General features: G+C 46.2%; 1 long non-coding RNA gene across 1 annotated transcript; it reads left to right on the forward strand.

Moving 5' to 3' along the window:
- The first annotated feature begins 1,467 nt into the window (after nucleotides 1-1,467).
- Nucleotides 1,468-2,833, forward strand: LOC145421259 (uncharacterized). Its single transcript, XR_013902592.1, has 2 exons — nucleotides 1,468-1,862; nucleotides 1,990-2,833. It is a non-coding gene; the product is annotated as an uncharacterized LOC145421259 (long non-coding RNA).
- Nucleotides 2,834-6,189: the final 3,356 nt, after the last annotated feature.

Below are 6,189 nucleotides of genomic sequence, written 5' to 3' on the forward strand. Positions count from 1 at the left end.
GAGTGGTACTTTATACAAAGTGGCACATGCAACGCCAACATACAAGGCATTCTTGCTGACATGCTTTCTGAAATCATTCAGACTGCCTCTGCCAGCATCCTAAAAATAGCCCTTCTTGATGTTCAGGATCGTAAGGTGAAAGAATGTCCGGTGCTTTTAGATGAGGGGAAAATAAGGCCGTCCCTCGGAGACTCGATCTCAGCGGTCTTCGCCAGCGCTCATAATGTCCCGAAAAAGCGATGTAAGAGGGCTGTAAAGCTGACACGCATGGTTGAGGAAGAGATCTCCGAAAAGATCAGTTCAATAGTTGCACTGCTCGCACAAAGCCCTGATTTCCCGGAAGACCCCACCATTTATGTTAGCGGTACATTTAGTAATATTAAAAAACTACACTGCATAGTTCGTCACGCTGCCTCATGCCTTAAAAAGCTTGTAGGTAAGCTGCGCTGCCAGCGCCCGACAAGTGGGTCTGATCCATTTGATTCTGATCCCGAAAGTACGGATGCAGACATCTCAGTGCAAACACCAATCACTGAGATTTCTCTTAATCCCTCTCGCTCATGGAGCTTCAATGAAGAGATGATAGAGGATGAAAATTCAGATCAGGAGGGGGAAGAAATTGAGCTTCCAGAAGGATCAGCTGTAGCAAAAGAAGGTGAAATAACTGCTGAAACAGAAAGTATCCGAGCTCTAAACCCTGTAGAACAGGCTGCAGTTGACGTCATCCATGAGATATTTGGTGAAATGGATTCGAGTAGCGTAGAGCCCTGTGAGAAATATCGCTCAAACAAACCTGCCTCTAACTCAGAATTATTTAATTCAGGAGACCTCTTCTCCAGATGTGTGCCATCCACCTCAAGCACTGGGCTAAAAGCACGCAAACACCACTTTTCCATGTTTGCAAAAAGACAGTTTGAAACAATGAAAAAAGAGCTAAAACACACAAAAAAGACAAACAGGAAATATTTTGTTTGTCTAAATAACCTTTGCAAATACCCAAAGTATTGTAGCGGAGCAAGACTGAACAGAATTCTGTCTCCTCCTTGTCTGAGCTCGCCACAGTATGAAACAGTGGCCTCTGATGAAAGCATAGTTTTCATCCTGCCAGGGTCAGTACCTGAAACTCCTCGTCCCCAGAGTGCAAACTCTGATCGAGCCCCTTCCCGAAATACGCTTCTTTGTTACCCAAGTTCTTCTTCAGTGGACTTTGACACCATTAGATCAGACGTTAATCAATTATATGATACACTCACAAAGAAAGAAGAAGTCCCTATATTCGAAAAAACATTGGAAAACATTAAAAGTAGTGGGGAAATCAGAACTTTTTCTAAGGAGGTAACAGCTAAAATGTTCAATCTGTCTATGACGAGTCGAGTGCATCAAATTCCCGTAGCTCTAAGCGGGAGATCCCTCTCAGACACCGTCATCTCCAGGACTCCACAAACAGTAGATGGCTCAAAGCGTCCTGAAGAAAATATAATCTGATCAAACATTATTCAGCTTTAAATATTGTTCAGCTTTAAAGTTACTGTGCAACTGTGTAATAAAAATATGCGCTCACGACTTTGGCCTTGAGAGCGATAAGAAGCGATCGCCTCATTCTGCAGGTGCAAGATATCTGCAAGCGAAGAGACTAGAACACCCAAGGCCGCTTTCCTTTTATGGAGTTGTTTTTCTGCTAATGCAGCACTGTCCTCACAACCCCCTCCTGTAAGTTTTAGAGAATATATACCCATCCTCACAGCAAATATTAGGAATCTCCTGATGTGAGCTGTTTGAGAGGTTGTCTCTGTCTCAATAAAAGTTCACTGATTCCCCCATCTGCTGCAGGTGTCCGGTTGTCTTCATTCTCCGCCAGCCTGGTTAAGTCAATTCCTCCTTAACATCTAAAAGAACCTATTTAATGAAGGAAGACGGGTTCACTTTGTGTTTAATATTATTCTATTGCTGTTGTTTTTTTTATATCCTTCAATTGGCGTCACGGAACAGGATCCGCTCCAGGCCAAACTGGAACGGGTGGGAGGACATCGGCCGTGGTCTGAGTGAACGGAGTTTGGACAAAAGCTGTGTGCACACAAAAACAAGGTAAGCAGACCTTTTATTTCTGCTATATTGAACATTATAAAAATACTTAGTGTCCAAACTCCTAGTAATTCATAACCAAAATTGTCTGGCTTACTTAAGGCTTGCTGAGAATCAGACAAGTGAATAAGAGATAAGTGAATAAGAAATAAGTGAATAAAGATAAGAGTGAACTGAGGTCTGGCCACGGTTGCAGCCGACGGGTTGCTCTCCGGTGTCGGATAAATACCTCAGTGCAGGTCTGGGACCTTGAAAGGGTTTATTAGTAACGCCTTTCTAAACAAATTAAAAGGTTAAAGGCCTTGAGAATATTTTTTAGTAATATTCTCTAAACTACAGAAGGGTTAGGAAGGCCCAGAGGACTTTATTAGAAAAGATCCTCTAAAACTTAAAAGGAGAAGTACTGGTTGGAGTCCAAAGGAGGGGTCCCTTTGATCAATAGGAGAAAACGGATCTCTTCTTAAAACCCCGATGATTTTAGTGTTTTAAATGTTTTGATGTTCTGTTTGATATTGGACACACATAAATACACGCTGAATGCTTGCTGTGGAACACTGGGCAGGACAGTTTGGTTCTCCGTGTTCACAGATTACACAATTAAAGGAACTAGGTTCCTCTTTTGGTTAAAATAATACACCACACATAGAATTTTTTTTTACACATTTATTACATACATAAGGAGGGTAATGAGTGACTGCAGGTAATGTATGAAGTGTGAATGAGACGTGTGAACAAGGTGACAACCAACTAGCACCCCTATCAGGAAGCTCTAGGCAAGGTTACCCGCCAGACTCCGGTTTGGTAGAAGCTTGGTAACACCTGAAGGGATATTTCAGTGCTGACTCACCTTTAAAGCAGCGCCCCAGCTGATTAGTGCCTAACAGAGGCAGAAACCCAGCTGGCCCAAATTCTCCTTTAAAATCAATAAAAGAACACTCCTCCATTGACAGTAAAATGGATGGAGAATTAGATCGACAAACTAATGATGATGGTTGGGGTCCCGGTGTTATTCTTAGCACATTGGGAGAACAATTAACATGTGTTGAGACAGTCATCAACTCCACACACCAGCCTAAAGAAGCAAAAAAACAGAAAGAGTCATTGAGGAAAACAGCTGAAAGGTTAATGAAAGAAAAGGGAAAGAATGAGGGGAGTAGTGGTAATTGGGGAATAATTTGGCAGAATAAGGCTATGCAGGCAAAAGAGAAAGAGGAAGAAGCCAACTCAGCAGCAGCAGGTGCAGGTGTGATAAGCGGGGTGAGACACAGAAAGGAAGCAGATAAGCACGCAGGCCGCAAAGTTAAATTTAATCACTGGGTGTGTTTATGGGAAACTGCAAAACCACACATGAAGAAAAATAGGTCTCAGCCACCTCCCTATTCTGCCTCAGTCCAGACTCCTCCCTCAGCAGGCATATATCCGGTACTTAATATCTCTGGTGGAATAATGACTATTGGAGAAGAACCGCCCGTAGCTCCAACTCCCATAGATACCAAGCATTTTTGCCCAGGAAGCTCCTCTCTGTCGGCGACATCCTCAGCTAGTAGTGGAGCCCCCTCTTCCATGTCCCATTGTTTTGGAACCGGATCTGAGGGCCTAACTGACCCCTTTGCGAGCGCACCATTTGCGGTTCGAATGAACAGACAGGAACCCACTGAACAACAATTAACTGATCTAGAAGCAGCATTACGCAGCTGCTTAAATGAACATAGGTCAGTGGTCCAGGTGAATAATCGTGTTGCGTCAGCCCCTCTTTCCCAGTCCAACCCCTTTGCCAGCACTCCTGTCGCTGTTAAAGGAGATCTGACCACTACTGCAAAAACTGAGCCTGGCACTTCACCAAATGTCACAGTTACCATGTCTTTGGTGGGCCGTCAGGATCCGGAAACACAGATGAGTTTAGCCCACGCTTTTGCTGACACTGCTACCCCACCAGGCGGGGGAAAAACTGAGGATACTGATGATGAACTCAGTGACCCTAACAATACACCCCCCTCTACCCCTCACAGTTTAGGATATCAGACTAGATCTAAGGGCCCTGTGCCTCAGCCTCCAGGCATGTTTCCCCTGGTCCAGACTAAAGCGCAACGTAGACCAGTGTATCAACCTTATTCATTCGGAGATGTCCAGGCCCTAGTGGACAAACTCCCTGACATAATGGAGGGAGGGAATGCCTGGCTGGCTGGTTTGGATAAATACACAGCTGGACAGGACCTCGCACTGGGAGATTTTAGAGCTATTATAACTAGGTGCACATCCCGATCTCAGGCAGCGGATCTGGAACAAAATGCGGGTACTACCACGCATGAGAACGAGGTGCCACTAATGCAGGCCTTGAGGTTTATTGGACCGGCCCTGCGCAAACAATTCCCACCCAAAAATCAAGGCACCTTACAGAAATTTAAATGGGAGGAAAAGCAAAATCCCACCCATTATCTAAATCAGGCTGTTGAAGACTGGGTGAACCATACAGGTCATCACCCCAGTAGGACTTGTTCACAGAGCATGTGGTTTAGAAGGGCGGTGCTGAGGGGCATTCCGGAGTCAGTAAGCCAGAAAATGGAGGATAATCCTGATTTGCAGGACTGTGACTTTGCAATCTGGAAGAAACATTTGATTTTTAATCTTAACAAAGTGCAGATTAAATCTGATGATAAAGCGGAGAGCGTCGAAGATTTACAGTTGCAACTGTTGAAGGTTCAGCTGCAGAAAGCTAAAAACGACCTGGGTGGAAAAGGTGACAAGCCTAAAAAGCAGCTTGTGGCCGCTGCAGCTCCCCCTCCTGGTCCAGTTGCCCCTGATTTGTATCCGAACCCATGGCCAACTGATCCACAGCCCCCCCAGTATGGTGCTTATCACTCACCGGCCCCTTATGGGCAGAGAGGTTCCCCATTTGGAGGAAACAGAGGTGGTTTCAGGGGAAGGGGTCAGATGGGAGGTGGTAGGGGAGGCCAGATGTATGTTTGTTTTCGGTGTGGACAACCTGGACACTGGGCTAAAGCGTGCCCTTTGAACCCGGCTGCTGGAAGAGGCAGGGGAGCCCGTGGTGGGCCCTATCAGCATCCTGGCCACAGAGGTGGACCTCGTGGTGCTTTAGTTGAAGTGCCCCCGGCCCCACAGATGCCTGTGATGGGGTGGGAGTACTACGAGGGTGGTCCCCAGCTATAGGACACCCCACAGACTGCCCAGGACGGTGAAGGGACAACGGCGGACCCTATGCTGTCCATAACTGTAGATAAAAGAAGAAGCAGCTTTTTAGTGGACACTGGAGCTACGTACTCCACCATTAAGGATGTTGCTCGTGAAAGACTTACTGACACAGTGATTACAGTGGTGGGCATATCTGGGGAACCTAAAACTCTGCCTTACACCGTGCCCCTCCCCACAACGGTTGGAGATCAGACTTTGTTACACAGCTATGTTTGTTCAAAACAGGCGCCTGTGAATTTACTGGGAAGAGACTTGTTGATTAAATTAGGAGCCACAATACTCTGCTCTTCACAAGGCCTAACTGTGACTCTCCCTACTGGTGTTGTGCTTCCCTGTTCTGATGGGCCAGAGGGAGCTGGTCAGTTTCTGCTGCAACCCTCCTCGTGTTTAGCGGACTCTGCTGACATCTACTGGGCATTATTGGAAGTTGAAACACCTGCTGAACCAGGAGTTTGTACTGCTTTTCAGCAATGGCGGCCGTGGCTCTCACTCCTGCATCCTTATGTCCCTCCCCCTGACCCACCTCATGTTACACTGTTTTATGACAGGCATGACACCACCTGGTACCAGCACATGTTCCAAGAGCAGTGTGAGGGGCGGGCTTGGTCTTTGAACATGTCGTGCATTTTTGCGGCACCGGAGGGAGTGGCAGCAGCGGTTACTTTTACAACAGATCAATTACAGTGGTACATGATGTCTGATGAGGCAGCTCCCCATGTGTCACTGGCCTTACATCCTGGACACCAGGCTAAGGAGCTGGGTGGAATGGTTAAACGTTCCCTTGCGGCCACTGACTGGACACCTACAACACTCCCACAGGTTTTGTTTTCTCCATCTACCAAGACATACCAAATTTTAAATGATTGCTTTAATTCCGCAACACTGCAACATGGAGTA

This window comes from Astatotilapia calliptera, chromosome 17, assembly GCF_964374335.1.
Source record: "Astatotilapia calliptera chromosome 17, fAstCal68.1, whole genome shotgun sequence".
NCBI lineage: Eukaryota > Metazoa > Chordata > Actinopteri > Cichliformes > Cichlidae > Astatotilapia > Astatotilapia calliptera.